A 22,583-nucleotide genomic window follows, 5' to 3' on the forward strand; every position below is an offset into this window, starting at 1 on the left:
AGTATAAGCAGGTCGTGGTGGTCTTCTAGGAGTCTCCCGCACAGACCGACGACCATAACTAGAAGGCACATTCCCTCCACGTGAGGGTATAGATGGAGGTGGCGACAGCAAAGGAACAAGACTCGGAACTCGAGCACTGCTACTGGATGGTGGAGGTGGAGGTGGCATGGCTGCTACAGCTGCTTCATCTTCATCCCTTATAAGTTCCTCTTCCAGTTCTTCAAGATGTACAGTGCCATCCTCCAAATTGTCATCCTCTGGGTGATTGTCCCAAATTTTATATGTGGGATCCTCAAGCCCGATCACAGTAATGACTCAACAACCTCAAGTTGTAGTGCACATAAACCAAGCTTTCTGCTCGGTTTTCATTGAGTCTGTTTCTTTTCACATTATGTATGTAGCTGTAGGTGCTCCAACACCTCTCTGCAGAAGAAGTATTTACAACCTGTGAAAGAACTTCTACTAATTTTGGCAAAAGTCCCTAGCCGCCATATGTTTCCCACCATGTGAGAGAATCAAATCTATCTCTGTCTTCCATTGCATGGAAGTTACCAAACAAACCAGTGCCACTGAAGTATTTGCCTATTTCAAGGTGCACAACTGCACATTCCTCCCTGTCAAGTATCAACTTTTCTAATGCTTGCAAATATCCACTAGTTACCTCTGCATCTAAACGGGGTTTGGTCCTAATCCCACCCCCTGGTGCAGGTTGGCCCAACTAAGATGTAGAGTAGTATTTTGGCGTAAGGATATACGCCAACCAATGTAGTGGAAGATTAAGTCTATTCCACCGTTCACACACACAATCGTGAATCAGTTTGTACAAGTCGGGATCTTTGTTATGAACAATATCTTTTATTTGCCCCAACATGGTATCCATCTACTCATACACCTCGCCAATCACTGGCTTGTCTGTATCTGCAAGCCGAATCATGTGATAAATGGGCTTGGTGAAATCCAATACTTGCCTCACACTTGTCCAAAGCTGACCATCAAGAGCGGCCTCCTCCACCAGTTCAAAACCTCGCCTGTCAGCTGCATTTGTAGCCCCTTCCTTTAATACCTGCCAATGTGGACTTGATACCATGCTAGCCAACGACTCTCTTACCTTCAAAAGGCGCCTGAAGGTGAGGTAATAGCTACCAAATCTGGTCTTCGCAATCTTCAACAACTCCAATCTCGAGTGACTGCGGGAAAGGCCATGGGTATTGCTATGATTTGTAATAAATTTTATCATTTGTTTACCTTTCTTGTACAAATCACCAATCCATTTGTGTTGTGCATTTTTGTTCTTGACAACATCATGCATCAAAAGGTTCAATGTGTGAACCAAACATCCAGACCAAAATATGTTGGGGTATTTATCCTCAATAATTGCTCCCACCGCCTTACAATTAGGAGCATTATCAGTGATGACTTGGATGACATTGTATGGCCCAATACGGTCAATTGTTTCAAGTAATGCTTCTGCAATGTTGATGGCGGTCCCGAACTTGTCTGAGTAATCATCTGCAGTTAGAAAGATGGCACCACTAACAGACACAGCAAGAACACTTATCAATGGCTTGCCTTTTACATTTGTCCATCCATCAGATACGATGGACACCCCATGGTCAGTCCAAGAACTTGTCATTCTATTCAAAGAATGTGATATTTTTGCTTTTTCATGATCAAGTCCAACGGTTCTTGCCCAGTCATACCCAGGGCTCTTGTATCCTTTAGGGGCATCATTTATGGCAGAAACCATTTCGTGCCAATAAGGTGAGCGAATAACATTGAATGGTATCCCACATGCATAGAGAAACCTATAAACCTTTGAATCCACATCATTCCTACACCCCTCATCAAGGAAATCTGATATGGCTCTATGCCTTAAAGTTGATGACCCTGTGCCTCCATATCCACTGCCTTGGGAGGGATGCTGAAGGAGTTCTTTGTGCTTGTGATTGTGAGCTTGGTTCAAAGAAACCCCTTGATTTTTTTTATTTGTATTGGGCTTCCTCCTCTGCCCTTATGTATTTGGCTCTATCCGCTGCTAACACCGCTGGACAAGTTTTGATTCCTATTTGTTTGTCTCCATCCCATGGCCTTTTCCCGCAGAGATATTTTCTGACACGGGTGTATGGACCTGTGTAATCATTGTTGCAATGGGGGCAATGAAATTTAGTGGTTCCACCCCCTCTCCCTACTTCAGGCCTGTTAACATATTTCCACAATGGGGTTTGGTCTTGTTTAATTTTTTGAGAGTCATGTTCACCCTCCTCCAGCTCCTCCTCACCAGGGTTTTCATCAAATCCACTTTCTCCAGCTTCTTCACCCCCCTCTTCATTTTGGCCCCTCCATTTCCTACTCTCCAACACCATAATAACCATAAAAGGGACCAAGAAGAGGAAAATGCCAAGAAATATAGCCAGGTCCATGATGTTTGATATTTGTAGGCTTTTGAATTTGAAAATTAATTTAATTTATTTAGATTAATTAATTTAATTTAGATTCATGATTTTTTTACTAAATATAGTTAATAAACTAAATTAAACTAACTAGATTACTAAGTTACTTACCTCTTTGCAGGCTTTCTCCTTGCTCCTCGCTTCTCCTCGCTCCTTTGCTCTTGCTCTCCTTTGCTCTTGCTTTCATTCAAGTGATAATGAAATTTTTTTTGCCCCATTGTGTTTATAAAACATAAAAAAAAAAAAAAAAATGATTTTTTTTTGGTGTCCGGAATTTTTTTTCCGCCGAATCGCTCCAGGAGCGTGCTCCCGACCCACTCCCGCCCGGAGCGCGAATTGGGAGTGGGAGCGAGGGGGGGGGGGCGCTCCCCTACAACATAGGGCTACGCAAAGGGTGATGCAGAGCCTCCAAATCAGTAGGATCAATCACTGATTCTCCAATGACAGGGTGATATCATTTCACTAGTCTTTTGTTCAGTACTCTCACTGTATCAGATTGCCAGTTGAGCATCCTAGAATTGTACTCAGAATTTCTCCTGCATAATAATAAAACCCTCAGAGTTGCTGCACTGGTTTTCCCACATTAGGTTTTTTCGAGGACTATTTGTCCAAAAATAACTGTGTCCTATGTGTTGTATTTTTCTTTCTTGCTTAGTATTTTGTTTCCGCATATATGTTAATTAAGTGAAGGCTGCAAATGTATTTGCTTCGATATTTACAGTAGAACACAGTAAATAACTTGCATGATTTAAACAAGTAGGAGAAGTAACATCAGTTCGCTATAGTAGGGATTTTGGCTTAGGAATTTTCACATGGTATCAGAGCTAGTGCAGGTGAGACAAGAAGAGCAGAACCAAAAACCCTAGCGCTGAGCAGAAGGGGAAATCGAAAAGTTGCAGGAGGCAGCAAGTCAAAACCCCAAAGGGTTTGCGCAGTTCTAGCCGGAGGGTCGAAAATTCGAGGTAGTCTCTCTCCGAGTGAGTTGACAGAGAGAGAACTTCTAGTTCGAATTTTGTCGTAGCAAAGGGAGCAGCGTTCGCCGTTGAGCCTCAGCATGAGGAGCAGTTGGTGGACAAAGATTTTTCAGTAGGCAATCTTGTCAGGCTGAAAGACGTCAGAAGAAAGAAGAAGAGCATAGTGAGGAAATACTTTCTCAGTGATTTCGTGACGAGGAAATCAGTATTTCTCATTTTCTTAGCAATAGAGGAGCAGCAACTTGCCAGCTCCATCATGGAGTGCGTAAGGTAGCCTAGGAGCTACGCAGTAGGGAGAATGAGGGAGTTGTTCGACATTTTTTTCGGAGGATATGGCAACCAGTGGCTTGAGGGATCAGGACAGGTTGGACAAGGCTTCCAACTATGCCATCTAGAAGGCTAGAATGTCTTTCCTTCTAAATGAGCATGCCCTCAAGACGTATGTTGATAATGTGGTAGTTGTCCCGGCGGATGCAGATCTGCTGAAGAAGTACAGAGTTGAGATGGCTAATGCAAAGAGGATGATCATGGATTGAGTCAAGGATCACATAGTATGCCACATTGCTAGCAAAGGGACCACTAAGGAGATGTCAGATGCCTTGGCCACATTGTATCAAGGATCTTCCGAGCAGCGGAAGATGTACTTAGAGCAAAAGTTGAGATCTGCTCAGATGCGAAAGGGAGAACGTGTGGATCCATTCCTCACGAAACTGAAGGAGACACGTGATGAGCTGTCAACTGCGGGCATACACATGAGGATTCGGAGTTAGTAAGACTAGCTCTAAATTCCATCTCGGATGAGTGTCAAATCTTTGTCCAGAGTATCCTGGGCAAAGCAGCATTGCCAAATTGGGACAAGATGTGGGTAGCTCTGAAACAAGAAGAGCCGAGGAGAGACCTACTCAAGGTCAAACTTGACAAGAGCAGCAGCAGTAGTGGGTCGAAGCCCAAAGTAGAGGAGGAGGATAACGCAGCCCTTGCATCGAAAGGACAACAAGGGCAAAAGAGATGAAAGGACGTCTCCAAGGTGAAGTGCTTTAGATGTGGCAAGATGGGCCACTATGCATCCCAGTGTCCTTTGAAGAAGAAGGACAAGGATGAGAAGAATGATCCCAAGGTTGCAGCCGCAAATATTGAACAAGAGGAGGAGTTCGCCATGACAGCCAAGATACCTCCAGGAGGGAGGTGGGGTGGTATAGAACTGTAGTTTGATAGAACTACAAATGGGAAGATCCTTGAGGAGCCCACCTCTTGGATCATCACCTTGCTAGGGGAGCCCATGATCAGTAGTAGCGTGATGGTGGATTTTCAATTGGTGCCATGGAGTGTTCATTCGACAAATGTCGTGGTTAGTAGAGCCAGAATGAGAGCAGCACAGAGCAGAGAGGCAGCAGTGCGAGGAGGCACAGTGTAGAGCTTCAGCAGTGCAATGGCTTCAGAGGCAATGTGGGACTAGCAGTAGTCGGGATTTCAACACTAAGGAGTATCCATTGAATACTTGTCCAGTTTGGGTGTTTTCAATCGCTTCTCTTAGCAGCTGAGTTGCAGTACGGATGCAGTGTTAGCAGTGGCAGTGCTAGCAGCATAGCAGATGCAACGTTTGAGAGAGAGTTGTAGTACAGATGTAGCATTGAGAGTGGCAGTGTCAAAGGCAACAGTATAGTAGCAGCAGCGACACAGTGGTTGGTGAACAGTACGTTAGACATCAACAGCGCAGAGGATGATGCTTCAAAGTCAGAGCAGTATGCAGTAGCAGTGTATTGCTAGAGCACATTCCTCGCTAAGAGGAAGTGTTGATTTGGGGTAGCATCGGATGTGCTCTAAGCCTCAAATTTTGCAGGGAAGATTGGGCACAAGTATTCTAAAGAACTCATAAAGCGTTTTGGAAAATTCCACCCAGAAGTGATTTTATTAAAATAATTAATATCTTTAATGGGATTCCTAAGTCTAAACTTAGGAAAATTAAAATATTAATGGGTATTAATATTATCAGGGGTGAAACTTCTAGAAAAAGCCACGAATCAAGCCAAAACGACCTGGGTCTTTGATGATGGTTTAATCTAGGCCATTGGTTGTCCAACCGGAAGATATGAGAAGGGGCTTGAGGATCATTTGAAAACACACGTAGAGATTGAAAAAATCGATTTTCTGAAGTAAGAAGTTCTTAGGAGGAAAATCGATTGAGGAGATCTTGCAGTAGAGGGGCAACGAGAATCCAGGAAAAGGAATTTCCGAAGAGTCCCATGCAGAGGGAGAACAGAAAGACGTCCAGAGGAAGGTTGACACTGACCTAGGCAATGCTGAAGCTGAGGCAGCGCAGTCCTTGAGGGGAAGTCGAGTTTCTGCTGAGGGAAGTCGAAGTTCAGTTGTCGGAAGCCACAGTGTGAGTCTGGGAGGCAGAAAGTTGATTTCTCAACTAGCAGAAGATCCAAAGGAGAGGCAGCGTAAAACCCAGGAGGGGTGATGCAGAAGCTAGCCAGGGTCACGCATTTTTGCGCAGAGGCGATGCAGAGGATGACACAGAGCCTCCAGATTACCAGGATCAGTCACTGGTTCTCCAGTGATAGGGTGAGATCATTTCACCAGTATTTTGTTCAGTATTCTCTCTATATCGGATTTCCAGTTGAGTATCCTAAAATTGCACTCAGAATTTCTCCTGCGTAATAATAACACCCTTAGAGTTGTTGCACCAGTTTTCCCACATTAGGTTTTCCCAGGGACTATTTGTCCAAAAATAATTGTGTCCTATGTATTGTATTTTTCTTTCTTGCTCAATATTTTGTTTTCGCATATATGTTAATTAAGTGAAGGCTGCAGATGTATTTGCTTCGATATTTACCATAGAACACAGTAAATAACTTGCATGATTTAAACAGGTAGGAGAAGTAACATCAATTCATTGCAGTAGGGATTCTGGCTTAGGTTTCACAAATAGGTTCGCTGATTTGCTTACCAATAAAAAGATGAATTTTTTGGGAAAGATGAGAATGCCCTTTCTCCTTGGAGAGGAACGGTTGGGAGAGATTACTAATGATGATAACCAAATCATATCGAGAAAAACAACACCTGAAAGCTTTTAAATTGCACATTTTTGAAGTGCTTCATTCCATGTTTAATCTGATCATGAAGCTTTGAGGGGTTGAAGTGAGGCCTACCTTAATGATAGAAGTGTGTGAGAAGGTGATTCCTCGAGAAAGAGAATAACGGTCAACAATTTAATTCAAATCAATCATTTCTGCAGCACTCTGTCTACCAATATTTCACCATGGACTATTGTTAATTTTAGGATAACAATGGTATGTTCTATGCTTAGAGCAATTTTACTTCAATTTTCTTTATTAGCCCAATATCATATCCAGTATAGAAATCACACCAACATGGTAGTAAAATGCAGATAGAACATAAACAATAACAGTAGAAGACAAGCCAACCAAGAGGACACAATATATGGCACCAACCAGGGACAAACCCCAATGTGGGGAAACCCTTGATCAATTCTTCTTATAATTCTTCAAAATTTTAGCAGAGAGAGTACAATTTACAATACTCACTTGCCCAAACTGATCAATCAAAACAATAGAAACAGAAAGACCTAACCAGAAAGTCAACGTTGGTCAACAGGGCTGAAATTGACCTCCAAAACAGTTCGGCCAACCTTGGTCAACTCGGCCTCCAACAGCAAGATAATGCAGCCCAAAATAGTCCAAAAATAACCAGTAAAATCTGGTCAACAAAAGTCAATGCAGCGACTTGAATTAGGGCAATCAACACAGGGGTCAAACTGCCTCAATTTTTGTGCCTAGAACAGCGGTCTGCACAAACAGAAGTCTCCCTCACAAAACTGAAGTCAAATAGGGTCAATGTTGGTCAAAGTCAGCCTCCTAAAATTTCGGCTTCCTGAAATTTTAGTCTCCTAAAATTTCGGCCTCCTGAAATCTCAGTGAAATCTAGTTAACGCAACAGCTAAATAGACAGTCTTCCTTTCACACATGTGGAGAGAGAGAGGCCCAGAAATCTATACCCTGTCAAGATGAGAGAGAGATAGATGAATGAGATGAGATGCCAAAATGAAGAGGAGGCACCTTGTATTTATATGCAACATTGAAGGCTAGAGGAAGCTAACTTGATGGTTGGCCAACCTTGACAATTTGTCCATAATCAAAATAAATTCATAACTTCATATGTACACGTCAAAATGGGATGATCTTTAGATCAATCCTACACCTCTCAGAAAGAGGAATCCAAGAAAAATATCAGTTGCCTCATAAGAGTTGTCCAAAGTGATGTTTGGCCCTAGTTGCCAAATTTACCACTCCCTCTCAACTAGGGAGAACATCACCTACCAAACTGTCTGACAATCTGTACCATCCCTATCACTGCACTGCTCTGCTCTGCTGAACCATGAAGAAAGAAGAAATGATCGAGAACGTATCATACCATTCTCCACTAACCCAAAGTCGATCTCCAACAACAGAGTGTGCCATACCACTCTTAACTGACCCATAGTCAGTTTCCATTGATCAAAGATCAATATCAACATCCTAGCATAGGGAGTATGGTAGTACATGATGCATCCATCGGTAGTACTATGGTCTCTATCCTCATTTCCCTACTCATTGGCCAGATGAGAGGTACTGCCCATGAGTCCCGGACTGCATGGGTAGGATGTGTCGGCAGGAGAAGATGAACCATTCATCCTGTTCATATACCATAGGGGAGGGTGAACCACTCAGCCTATGCATATACCACCATGGGGTATCACAGGGGAAGGTGAACCATTCACCCTATACACAGCACACCACTAGGGGAGGGTGAGTCACCCTATGGTCACTCATCGCTCCAACAAGTACCTGAAGCCCCCCGGAGCTCCCAGAGCTCACTATCCATCTCATACAGGACCCTCATAAGAGGGTCTCTACACAACTCCAAGTCATTCACAGAAGGTTAAGAATTTAACCTTCCGAGGGGCTTTGTAAGAATATTGGCGACCTGCTCATCGGTCCCAATATGATGGAGCCTTATTGCTCCCCACTGTACCATGTCCCGAATAAAGTGGTACTTGATATCAATATGTTTGGAGCGATCATGAAACACAAGATTCTCAGAAAGACGAATCCCACTTTGGTTGTCATAGAAGATCACGGTGGTATCCAGCACATGTCCAAACAGCTCACTAAAGAGCTCCCTCAACCAAACAGCTTCACAGGAGGCCAAACTAGCAGCAATGTATTTAGCCTCAACGATGCTTAAAGCAACTGACTTATTCTTCATGCTCATCCATGCCATTGAAGCAGAACCTAGAGAGAAGCAACATCTTGATGTGCTTTTGTGATCCACCATACTGTCGGCCCAGTGTGCGTCAGAGTAACCATGGAGCCTCACATTCTCGCCAGTGTATCTCAGTCCATAAGTGATTGTGCCCCGGAGATATTTCAAGAGATTCTTGGCAGCAATCCAATGTATATAATGAGGCTCGACCATAAACTGACTCAATGTGTTCATTGCAAAACATATGTCCGGACGGGAGTTCAACAAGAACATCAGGGCCCCTATGAGCGTAACTTCTTGAAGTTAAGTTCCATCGAAGTAGTCACGGACTTGCAGTCCACCATCCCAAATCTTTCAAGTAGCTTCACAACATATTTTCCTTGATAAAGGAAAATCTCCCCTAGCTTTTGCCAGACCTCCAAACCTAGCAAGTAATGCATCAGTCCTAGGTCCTTCATATCAAATTAGGAAGCCAACTCTCTCTTCCATTGATGAATAACAGGGTCTGCACCTGTCAGAAAGAGGTCATCCACATAGAGTACCAAGATGAAAGGTCTATCATTCTCAACCTTAAAGTAAAGGTTTGAATCAACTTCACTTTTTGTAAATCCCAGCTTCATCAGATAGCTATTGATCCTCTCAAACCAAGCCCGAGGTACTTGCTTCAACCCATTGAGGGCTTTCTTCAACCTGCATACATGTGTCTGACGATCTTGAAATTCAAACCCCCAGATTGTTCCACATAGACTTCCTCCTTAAGTGAACCATGCAAGAAGACAGTCTTGACATCCATTTACTGTAGATTCCATCCTTGCGAGGCAGCAAGGGCTATACTCGAACAGATAGTGGTGAAGTGAGAAACGGGCGCAAATATCTCATCATAATCTACACCTCCCTTTTGACAGAAGCCTCAAGCAGCAAATTTGGCCTTGAACTTCTCGACACTTCCATCAGCACCATGCTTGATCTTGTAGATCCATTTAGAGGTGACAACAGATTTGTCATGGGGTCTAGGGACCACATCCTAGACATCATTCTTCATAATTGACTCGTACTCTTTGTTCATAGCATCCTTCCATACTTGTTGCTTCACAACTTCTTCGAATGAGCAAGGTTCAAACTGAATAATGGTGCTCATAGCAGTTAAGTACCCTTAGTACCCTATTAGGCTTCTTGCTTTCATGAAATGTCCCCCTTTGTGCAACATGTCTCTCAGCATATTCGAGAGTTTCCCTCAACAATGAGGGTCTCCTTTTGGAGGAGGATGGCTCATGAGGAAGAGGATCAATGGGATCCATCGGTTCTTCAACATCGGGTATCTGCTCATCCTGCGAATCTCCCTGATTTCCTACATCTGCTTCTTTGTCCTTCCTTGGAATAGGAAGGTTGCTAATCTTCCTTAGGGAAGCATACTCGTCGAAGGTGACATCATGACTCAACTCTACTTCTCTTTGACCAGGCACATAGATTCTATATGCCTTGGAAGTTTCACTGTAGCCCACAAAAGTTTCTTTCTTCCAAGATGCCTCCAATTTACTTCTCTTTTCTTTCGGCACATGAAAGTATACGGGACTACCAAAAATTCTAAAATGAGAAACATCAGGTTTCTTACCAGTGAAAACTTCTTCGGGAGTTTTGGAGTCCAATGCTTGATAAGGGCAGCGATTTTGAATATACACAGCAGTGTTGGCAGCTTCTCCCAATAGGAACTTTGGAAGTCCTTGATCATGAAGCATGGCACGAGTGGCTTCTATAATGGAACAATTCTTCCTTTCAACAACACCATTTTGCTCAGGAGTATATGCAGTAGTAGTCTCCCTCTTAATGCCAGCTTCCCTGTAATAGTCATTGAATTCATTTGACTCATACTCAATTCCATTATCGGTCCTCAATATCTTGATCTTCTTCCCTGTTTGATTTTCCACCAAGGCTTTGAAGGCACTGAACCATGAGAATATTCTGTCCTACTTCAAGAAATATATCCAAGTTTTACGAGAGAAGTCAACCACAAAGACAGCATAATATAAATATCCTCCTAATGATGTCACAGGGAACATACTAGATAGATCAGAATGAACCAATTGCAAAATGCTGGTGGTTTTGCTATCATTTGAGGGGAAGAGTCCCCTTGTATGTTTTCCCTCGGCACATCCCTGACATACACCTTCATGCTCTATTTTGAATTCAGGCATACCTGTAACCATCTTCCTTGCATTGGGTAGAGCCTTATGGTGAAGATGAGAAAACCTTCGGTGCCATAGTTTGGATTGAAGAGATGTCACAAGACATGGCTCGCAGTGGAATTCCTCCAACTTGATATAAATTGTCAACCCTGAATCCAAGAGTAAATGCTTCTCTGAAATTTCTTTTCCACACACATACCTTTCCATTGATGAATTCCACCTTGAATCCTTTGTCTTCCATTGTCAAGATAGACACTAGATTCTTCTTTAAATCAAGTACATATAGTACTTCTTGAACATGAATGGCGTTACCTTGATTCAGTTGAAGGGTAACATTCCCAACTCCCTTCACGGGATAGGTGGCATTGTCTCCAAGGATAATTTCCAAATTTGTATCCTTCTCTATCAAATTTGAAAGAGCTTCCTTGTACTCGGTGAAGTGCCTTGAGGCACCATTATAAATCAACCAATTTCCCAAAGTATCCAGAGGAGAGGCAGTAGAGAGAGCAGATATAAGATAAAAATCCTTTTGCTTAGAAATTACAACATTAGACTCATCATACCTAGAGTTTCTTGTTCTTTTAGAAGCTCGATCATTTCCAAGTTGAGTAGTGGAAGCATTCCTTTTCCCTTTGTTGTTGAGCCTGCCATTCCTTTGATTGTTGTTGTTGCCCGTGGAATGATTGTGATCATCATCATGAGATGTGTCCTTTCTATTTGGACACTCCCTGGCATAGTGACCAAGCGTGTTGCAAACGAAGCATCTTCCTTTCCTTCCATTTTTGAATCTTGGTCTTCCTTGAGTTTGCTTCTTTGAACTTGTATTGTTCTTTCTCTTGGCATGAGCGAAGAATGCAGTAGGATTATTCCTATTCAAAGGCATCTCCAATTCCATCATCCTTGTTTCTTCTTGAGAACATCTAGTCAACAATGCTTCAAAACCTGGAATTATGTCGTTATTGAGAATAGTAGTGTTGAGCACATGCCTTTCAGGAGGAAGACCTCCAAGGGCAATGATAGTGAGCTCCCTGTCAGCAATAGCTTCACCAATCGAAAGAAGATCATTTTTTATCTCGGTAATCCTCATGAAGTAGGATTGAATATCCTCACTTTTTCCCTTCTTTATATCCTTCAGCTTGTTCTTGAGGAAAAGAGTTTGATATGCATCGCTAGATTTGAACATGCCAACCAATCTGTGATATATATCCTTTGATGTATTCAAATCGTAGAGGTAAGCAACTAAGTGCTTATGAATAGAATCCCTAATGATCATCTTGGCTTTGACTTCACCCTTCTTGTACTTTGTCTTAGCAGTAGCCGATGCATTTGAAGGAGGTTCTAGAATCTTTCCCTGCACATAATCCATGACATCTTGCTCTTCTAAAGTCAAATCAAGAGACATCTTCCATGCATGATAATCAGAGTTATCATGAAGCTTATCATCAGACTTGAAGTAAGATGTGGAGGCCATTGAGACTTGTTCTTGATCAGTGATTGCTCTTCACTCTTGCTTGGGCTTTGTCTTCACCTCAACTCCGATACCATGTTAATTTTAGGATAACAATGGTATGTTCTATGCTTAGAGCAATTTTACTTCAATTTTCTTTATTAGCCCAATATCATATCAAGTATAGCAATCACATCAACATGGTAGTAAAATGCAAATAGAACATAAACAATAACAGTAGAAGACAAGCCAACACAAGAGGACACAAGATATGGCGCCAGCCATGGACAAACCCCAATGTGGGGAAACCCTTGATCAATTCTTCTTATTTTTCTTCAAAAGTTCAGCAAAGAGAAAGAGTACAATTTACAATATTCACTTGCCCAAACTGATCAGTCAAAACCGCAGAAACAAAAAGCCCTAACCAGAAAGTCAACGTTGGTCAACAGGGCTGAAATTGACCTCCAAAGCAGTTTGGTCAACCTTGGTCAACTCGGCCTTCAACAGCAAGATAATGCAGCCCAAAACAATCTGAAAATAACCAGTCAAATCTGGTCAACAAAAGCCAATGCAACAACTTGAATTAGGGCAGTCAACGCTGGTCAACGGAAGGGTCAAAGTGCCTTGGTTTTTGTGCCCAGAGCAGCGGCCTGCCCAAACAGAAGTCTCCCTCACAAAACCAAAGTCAAACAAGGTCAATGTTGGTCAAAGTCAGCCCCCTAAAATATCAGCCTCCTCAAATTTCAGTCAAATCTGATCAACGCAACAGCTAGAAAAGGCAGTCTTCCTTTCGCACGTGTGGAGAGAGAGAGGCCCAGTGATCCGTACCCAATCAAGATGAGAGAGAAAGATGAATGAGATGAGATGCCAAAATGAGGAGGAGGCACCTTGTATTTATATGCTACATTGAACGCTGAAGGAGGCTAATGTGATGGCTGGATGACCTTGACAATTTGTCCATAATCAAAATAAATTCATAACTTCATTTGTACATGTCAGAATGAGATGATCTTTAGATCAATCCTACACCTCTTGGAAAGAGGAATCCAAGAAAAATATCAGCTGCCTCATACGAGCTGTCCAAAGTGATGTTTGGCCCTAGTTGCCAAATTTAACAACTATTCATCCCTGGTTTCCCTCGACACCCTGGTGAAATCGCTGACCAGCATATTTTCATTCAGGAATAAGCATACCAAGTCAAGGTGGTGAAAGAAATGTGGCATGGAAATGGGAGGAGAGTTGATGGAGAAGGTGTTTCCAATGCACAAAGAAACCTTGGATCCATAAACATTCCTAAGTCAGCAAGCCCCTCCATTATCAGAAAGTTGAGTGTCTGACAGCAAAGCTGGTTCAAAAGGACTTTGAGAGACAGATGCAAGAAAGGAATCAAACCCAGTACTTCAGGACTAGGTAGCTGCTGGTAGAGTGATTGAAATTAAAATAGCCAGAGAAGGGGAGGAAGCTGGATGTTCTAATGCCTGATTCAGGACCACTGAGAAACTGCAGGGGCATGCAGACAATGCTCTGCTGAAGTTTGAAAGGGGAGAATTCATTTCCTCTGAAAAATGATATCCTGGATTCCAAATCAGAGGTACTGGGAAAAATGGAAGAGCTGCTGGAGTATGTTTTGAAAAGGCAGGATGAACATATAGTGGCCATCATGCAAAGACAGAGCAAGGTGGAGAAGACAATCTTTAGTTGGGCATTGTCTGCATATTCTGGTGGTAGCCTTTGGTGCCCAGACCCCAAAGAACCTGACAGATGCGGCTTTCTCCAAGAAGGCAACTCAACTCATAAGTGATCTTCCAGCTTTAGAAGCCCCTTGTAGTACATGTTATGGGTTTTGATTCAAGTGTTTTAGCTAGTTTTTCAGCAGTAGGGGTTTCTGAATGTCAATTGTTATAATTAGCAAGCATCTCTAGACTGTACTCTCATCTTATGGAACTGGTATGTCTTTCAATAACAAAGAGAAAGCTCGAGTGCTAGCGTTATTCTGCCTAATAAGATATGGCTTATTGCTAGCGATTGCACTGTTGTATGTGGGGACGTCGGGTGTATTATGTAGCCTAGAATAAGACAACAAAATTGTAATACTTCTAGATAAATAAAATGGTTATCAATTTTTCCAAGAACTTTGAAAAAATATAATTACTTTTTTCTCCATGGATTTGTAAGGTAACAATTCATATTTTGTATTTTCAAAACCATTTGTAGCATTATAAAGAGCTCCATGAATATTCAAACCTCTGAATTGCGCGTTATTGAAGACCAGCAATCATCTGTTGAACATATGACAACAAGAGTAAGGTAAATAGATTTTCATGTATAAAATGAAATAATAATTTCAAATTATTTTACACGAGACAAATATACCAAGTGCAAAAAGGTCTTACCAATATTAACATATACATAGCCAAGTTCCGCCAACCCAGTAGATATAAGTGCATCAGCTGCATGCACAACATCTTAGTTAAAAAGTGAAAGAAAAGAAACAAGATTGTTTCCAGCCAAGAGTAACTTGAGTATGTTAAAATAAGAAGTGGGGAATAGTATAAACATCCGTTTCCTTGACTAGAAAGTTGATAGGAATACAACTTCCCAATAGCACATAAATGAAGATTAGTCCTGTTTTAATAGCACATACAATCGCAACATAAACATTACTTTCTGGTTGTGGCAGTTGACATGGGAGCTAGTGGAACAATTTTATTTAAATCATTTTTTTTGAGATTTCAAATCCTTCTTGGAGCACCAGACAATTATAGAGCCATCTAATCTTGTAGCTGGGTTACCTTCTATTGTCAGAATCAGGCAATATGCAAAGTCAGAGTACACATAAATCTAGACCTTTGAATGACTTTTTAATAATCTGGTTCAATACAGAATTAGATGTAATGCATTGTTCCACCATGCATGGATCTTGGACCATGGTAAAACTCTATACATGCCTGGAATTCTGGCAGAGCTCTTTTGAGATTTGTTGCTGTAAAGGGAGTCCATTCACTACAAGATTAGCTTACTCTAACAATTACCCTTGGAAGCATGGAAGAATTTACGCAGTTTACTTCTCCATAGTGTTGGAAAATTCAAAGTGGCAGCTTCTTACTTCTATTTTCCTTGACCTTAATACTTGCTTGTGAACTTAGTTATTCAGATTCTTCTTGTGTTCTTTAGTTAGATCTTTTCGTCAAACAAATATCAAGAACAGAAATAGCAACAATAGAGGACACAAAAATTAGGCTCTCAACTAGGGCAAAACCCCTCCAAGGGGAAAATCCAAAAAACACTATTCTCTTCTTATAGAATCTGCTTCAAATGAGACCACAAAGACCCAAACCTTAGACCAAGTCCTCCTCCAAGTACCAAGTCAGCCCTTCCAGCAAGTCCTTCCTTGATCTTGTACCAACCAGCTTCACACTGCAACTCATTTTGCAACTTCGAACTTGTAATTTCGTTCATTGTAGTTGTTACAAAAACCCTAATCTAGCTTCCTCATGAGACCTTCCTAGAGAGGGACAACTCCTCCCAAGGTCAACCAAGTCTAGATTAGCGTATTCTTCCTTCCAGCCACAAGATATTGCATTTCATTCTACTGCAACTTGAACCTACAACTTCGGCCTCTTTCTGCAACACCAAAAGCCCTAGTATTTTGCATGTGCGAAAGAGATAGAGCCCAAAAATAAGGATTTCGCTTCTTCCTTAGATTCCTCTTGCCTTCTAGACCTTCGCTCTTCCTTTTCTGCTTCTCCCAAATACAAATCGAACTTCTTCTTGTGAGGTTGAACTTCTTGAGTGAGTGAATGCCAAATGAGGTCGAACTACGCCTTTATATAGCCTTTCCACGAGGTCTAAATTCCCTCCATTAGGCAAACTTGAAGTTGCCAGGGCCAACTTGTACTATTGGAGTTTCCAGGACTTTCTAGACTCCAAAATAATTCTTTTTCCAGTTACATTTTGCCCGAAAGGGTCTTATAAACATGATGTTGACTCCTTGGACTCATGACAGTAAATCCTAAGACCTAACAAACCCTGGAATCATGAGGAACATGCTTTTACCTAGAAAACCATCAATAAGAAGCATGAAACCCATGCTTTAACAATAATAATTTGTTTTCTTCTTTTGTTTGTTACATAGCATACATATTTTGTTTTCTTCTTTTGTTTGTTACAACAATTATGAAGACCGAAACTAGTTACATTTTCAACGCTCCCTCTTACTAGGGAGGTATTCATAATTGTACCACCAGTACAACATCATTCTTGATCCACAGAAAGATCTTTAATCGAAATGTGATTTATTTACTGTTAAAATAGTGTTAATGCATGATTCTTAAAAACACTATTAGACACATAAGCATGAAGAACTGATAAGAAATTTGTAGCAAATTGAATAGCAAAACATGAAAAGAAAAGTGACACAAGAGATTGTTAATGGAGTTCGGCTATCTTCAAGCCTACATCTCCGGGCCCTGGTCTTCAACGGGGAGGCCTTTATATTAGAAACTTCAAAACCATAAATACATAAAAGAATATTGCTTTAGATACAATCCTGCACCATCCAGATGCACTCTGCTCTATCTCAGGATCTTGTAGCAACTCTCGGTTCTGAAAAAGGTTTCCCGGATCTCCCAGAAAGTGTCTTCAAAGTTCTTAGCTTTGTTGCCTGCACCTGCTCAAAAACTCCTTTGCTACATGAAATGTCACCACTTCTCTTCAAAATTCCAAGCTCACCTCTCCTCCTCTGGCACATCGGTGTAATGCTAATTTATAAGTTTTTGAAACTCTATACATGGCAATTGGTTGCAATTTTGTTACAAAAATAACATATAGTTCAAAACTACACCATATAAAACATTACATTTGGTTCTCGGTGCAATGAAAACTATGCACATAGGTATCGAAACTATACAAAGTTAACATGGCATATATGAATAACAACCATATAATACATTAAACTTTGGCTATATGGTTTCCAAACTTAACATATAGTTACAACTTCCCCCGACGGTGATGCCACATTAGTTTTCGGTCGCATGTGAATGGTGGCTTCAAATGGTGCCATAACCCTTTGTGGTCACAGTGGAGCAGTGGATCCCATGGCTCATTTTGTAACTATTGCATGTGATAAGTCCTGCAGTTTCGGAGCATGACATGTCGTTTGGACCCGTGGCTTGGAGCGGTGATAACAATATACCATATTTATAATATGTACATAGGTTTTGACTTTTAAAATTCCACTCCCATTCATTTGCACCATTACATGTTTAATATATAGTTTAATACATGTTATGTGGCTTAAATCAACTTTGCGCTAGGTATGACTTTAATACCATAACATATGTTTTAATATATGGTCTTTACACCACATATTATATATGTTTCATAAACCATATGTTTGTGCTATGAGACTTATACCTTCACCATGTAATGAAGACCTGCACCCAAACTAGAGTTGACTTTGACTTGTTGACTGCCACGTCAAACTGTGGAGCTGCCACTTGGCCTGCAAGGCCTCATTTACCTGCTGACCCACAAACTTCAACAAGCTCTTTCTCTTTCATCCAGAGTCCAAATGTGTCCATTCAAGTTGCGTTGGGATTGTTTTTCCGAGCTCTATGTGACGATGTTGATTTCGCTTGCATCCAACAACTTTGATTTTTTGGCCTTTTTTGGATCCTTGACCATCCATTGATCAATTTCGGATCAATTCTCAAGCTGGAGAGTTCTCATAAGAAGAGTCAGATTGATAAGCCAACTGTAAGCATCATCATTATAACCAACATTGTCATTGAGGCCTAACTTGACAAGCTCAACTTCATTCGAGAGCATTATGTTGGGAGGCTTTACATGTGATACCGCACTACCTCTACAAGGCACATACCCCATCCGAATGTTCACAAGGTATGCCCTTTTAGGACTATTTTTGTCTTGGATCTCCAATCCCAAGCCCTCAAAGAATATCAGTCCTCTTCAACCACTCTTCTCTTGGATACTTGTCCTATCCTCAAAGAGTGTCGGTACCTTTCCTTTCTTGGATTCTATATCCTCAAGGAAACCACAAATGCTTATCCAATCCTCCACCATTCTCTCTTCATTACCTGAAGAAGAGAATGCACATGTGATGTCCAACATCACTCCCTCTCAACCAGAGAGGATATCCCTATTCTCTCTAGAGAATAGATCCTTGCTCCTATCTAAGGAGACTCCTTAACTCCCTCTTAAATCTAAAGGAGATTCCTGACTTCCTTTCTATTTGGGAAGTCAACACCACAAGCCTTATAGCTTGTCTTCATAAGAGTATCAACTACTTGTTCTTTATAGCTACATGGCTCCCTCTTTCCTTCGCATCGAGCTTGCTTTCTTTTGAGGTATCATGGAGCCATCTTCAATCTTCAATCTTGTGATAGGATCCAGGTCAATTTTCTTGCTTATCACTTTAATCTTTCGACATCATAGAAGAAGGCATTGCATTGAGCATTTCCAAACTTTAAGTTGATCATAGCTTCCTTATGAAATTGATCTCCTTTAACCTGTTATCTTCTCACACTGCTACCTTTCAACCCCAAGATGGACATATCTTGACTTCACAGTTGCCAGGTACCAGATATTGAGCTTCTCTCAACATTCTTCATACATTTCCATTAATACAGTTGAACTTGCTTCAACTGTCATCATGTACTCCTACAACATTCTTCCAAGTAGCAAAATAATATGTCAACCAGATAACCAACAATAATGAGAATCAAACTTACCTCATCATGATGACCTTCTCGTTCCATCAACATCCTCATGGTTCATCTCCACACGAATCTTCCTTCATGCATCAGAGTGCCCAAGGATCAAACTTGATTACCAAGTTACATCTTTTTCTTCCAGAAATTATACTGGATATTAATCCTTATTTTATATATGTTCTAGAGAAATTCTTAGTCCTTTATTTATCCTTACGTAAGTCAACTTCTTTCCTTTAGACATCATGCAGTCACACGAAACATGTTACAAGATTCTACTCAAATGAATCTTATCCAAGAGTCACTTCTAATGTGAGTTCCTTTGCCTCTTATTCCATCATCTAGTTGTATGTCTCATAATGAACCTGCATCCTGACCCATTCCATTCCTTCATCATTTTAACAATGTTGTTTCCACATTACATGGAATGTATACTAACCTTGTCATAATGCTTCCCCAAGAACCTCCAAAATTATGGTTCTTATAGAATCACGATGATCCACTTTAGCAAGATGACTACCTCTAACATAATGTTAGATAATGCTTGGATGGATAATATTCAAAACAATCTATCTATCTACCTTTAAAGACTAGATGATTTCTACAAATCAACTTAACCAAGTAGACTCTTACTATCACATGCTTCTCTTTATGATGCTATTACAAAATCTAAAGTAAACAACCATGCATGATATCCTAAAGGAAAGACTAATTTTTACCAAGAACCTGACAAACAAGATGTCTTCTTTAATAGTAAAGATCATTCACATCTTCTTTCTTTGGGTTCTTCTCAAGTCCTCCCACGGCCTCAGCTACCTGAGCTTCGCTTCTTTCCTTTCTCTTGTTGTTCCGTAAGCTTGGAAAGTCCCTTTTAAAGTGTCCAAACTCATTGCACTTGAAGCATTGAACCTTGGACATATCTTTCTTTGAATTTCCAAACTTTCCCTTCTTCAACTTCTTGACTCGAGCTAGAAAGGCTTGAGACTGTTCATCTAATCCAATGTCATCCTTGACCTTGATCCTAGATTCTTCCAAAATGCATTGAGTCCACAACTCATCAAAGGGAGTTGAATCTTTCTTAGAGTAGATGCTTGTTGTAAAGTTTCTCCATTTTGGTGGCAATGCATTTAATACACGAATGGTCATTTCCAAATCAGAAATTGATTCTCCAAGCCCCTGCAAATGGTCTCTTAATTGAGAGATTTTCAAGAGAAAGGATGTCATGTCCTCATCCTTTGATTTCTTCATTCTATATAGCTTATGCAAAGACATCTTTTGTCTTGATGTACTTAGAGTACAAATTTACTAGCTTGTCATACATAGCCTTGGAAGTTTTCAAATTTCCAACAAATGGAACAAGAGGATCCTTAATGGATTCAACTATGATCCTATGTGCCCTTACTTCCCCATTCTTGTACTTTGCTAGATCTTGAGTACTGTCTTTTCTAGGTTCAGTGATTTCACCAATAACATACTCCATTACCTCATGTTCTGTAAGTGCCAGGTCAATCTTGTTTCTTCCAGGCTAGGTAGTTTGATGCCCCATCGAGCTTATTTCTTTCCTTGCAGAAAGAACCCATATGACCTAAAGATCAAACATTGAGTAATAACATGATACTTACCTGATAACCAAGATTCTCTTTTTTTCCTTGGTGATGTCTTCAACCTATTGAGAAATCTAGGGGTACTAGTACGGGTGATTTCTCTTGCTTGTGATAATTGCTTGTAGAGAATTTTTATTTTTCTTGATTAGATTATTCTTTAGCTTGATTATTATTGTGTTCTCTTCATCAAACAGCTACCAAAAACATAATGAACATTGAGACAAAGGACACAAGATATAGGTAATCAGTCGGACCAAAACCTCTCCAATCTTGAGAGGAGAACCCACAGAATTCTTCTTCTTATAGAATCTTCATTGACAAATTCCAAGACCTAGACCCTTGACCAATAACCTCTCCAAGGCCAAGTCAAAACTTCTCCTTCTCCAAGTCAATGCTAGTCAAACTTGTACCACAGCTTCAAATTTCAGCCCTAACTTAGAATTTCAGCTAGTTGTTGCAGACCTGCAATTTCGACCTCTTCTGCAGAAACCCTAAGTCACACGTGTGGCTAGAATATGGACAGATTTTTCTCATGTTGACCTCACTCGACCTTGACTCCTTTCCTTGACAATTCGACTTGTTGATTTGACCTTCTTTGAACCAACTTCGGCTCCCTCGAGTGACTGCACTTTTCAATTCTTGCTACTTTAGAACGATGCCCTAATCTTCGCATGCGTTGAGGAATTTTTGCCTCAAAACATATCAAAAATGTTTCTCTCTTCTTTCCTCTTCCTTCACTAGGTATTAGGATTCCTTCTTCTCCTTGATCAAACTCTTCTTGATGAATGAATGAATGTTTCTTGAGTGAGGCCGAGTGCTCTATATATAGGCTTCCAGTCACTTGAATTTAGGCCGACGTGTCATTGTTTTAGGCCGACTTGTTGCTTATGTAGACCAACTTGTTTGATAGCCCTTGACTTGATCTTGGAGGGTTATTTTGACTCTTTCTTTGACTCAAATAATTTTCTTACAATATGTAACATGCCCAAGAAGGGTCCTTCATACATGACAATGACTCCCTAGACTTGTAGACTCAATGACAAGCCCTAGAAGCTCTCAATGGGAGCTTAACCTAAAAATAAATTCTCTTGAGCATGAAACCCATGCCTCAAGATCAACAATAATAAATTTATTTTCTCATTACATCAAATACATAAAATCATGATTACATATGTCATTATGAAGACTGAACCTAGTTACATATTTCAACACGACCTTTCTTAATGCCCTCAAGACCTTTGAAGAAACTTTAATAATGTCCTTGAAAGATGTTTCCTAGGATTCCTCCAGCAACAACTTTCAAGGGTGATGAATAATATCAAGATCCCCTTTTTATGCTAGAGTTTCCTTTCTTCAAAAGACCAATCCTTTCTTAATAGCTTGATGTAGACTTGATCTTCTGCAATGTAGAAGCCTTCCTTCTAGATCACTAGGTCTTCTGCTTCCTTTCTTCCACAAATGATTCCCCTTGACAAGTAAACCCTTCCTTGTGTCCACGTGATGATCCTTCCAGTTGCCTTCGTGTTCACCTTAGCTCTGAAACCATGTTGGAAAATTCAAAGTGGCAACTTATTACTTCTATTTTCCTTAACCTTAATACTTGCTTGTGAACTTAGTTATTCTTTTTGTGTTCTTTAGTTAGATCTTTTCATCAAACAAATATCAAGAACAAAAATAGCAATAATGGAGGACACAGAAATTAGGTTCTCAATCAGGGCAAAACCCCTCCAAGGGGAAAAACCGAAAAAACTATTATCTTCTTATCAAATCTGCTTCAAATGAGACCACGAAGACCGAAATCCTAGACCAAGTCCTCCTCCAAGTACCAAGTCAGCCCTTTCAGCAAGTCCTTCCTTGATCTTGCACCAACTAGCTTCACACGGCAACTTTGACCTGCCAGCTTCAATACTGCAACTCGTTCTGCAA

General features: G+C 40.8%; 1 pseudogene across 1 annotated transcript in view; it reads right to left on the bottom strand.

Moving 5' to 3' along the window:
• LOC149139216 (alpha-galactosidase 3-like) overlaps positions 1-22,583 on the bottom strand; it is a 271,546-nt pseudogene that overhangs the window by 212,026 nt on the left and 36,937 nt on the right. The window contains exons 3-4 of the transcript XR_016265258.1: positions 14,716-14,772; positions 14,567-14,601 (exon numbers count right to left, since the gene is read on the bottom strand). The product of XR_016265258.1 is annotated as an alpha-galactosidase 3-like (transcript). The remainder of the gene's footprint in view (positions 1-14,566; positions 14,602-14,715; positions 14,773-22,583) is intronic.

This window comes from Pinus tabuliformis, chromosome X (genome assembly GCF_031772625.1).
Source record: "Pinus tabuliformis cultivar Carrire ecotype Pingquan chromosome X, CPIR1, whole genome shotgun sequence".
NCBI lineage: Eukaryota > Viridiplantae > Streptophyta > Pinopsida > Pinales > Pinaceae > Pinus > Pinus tabuliformis.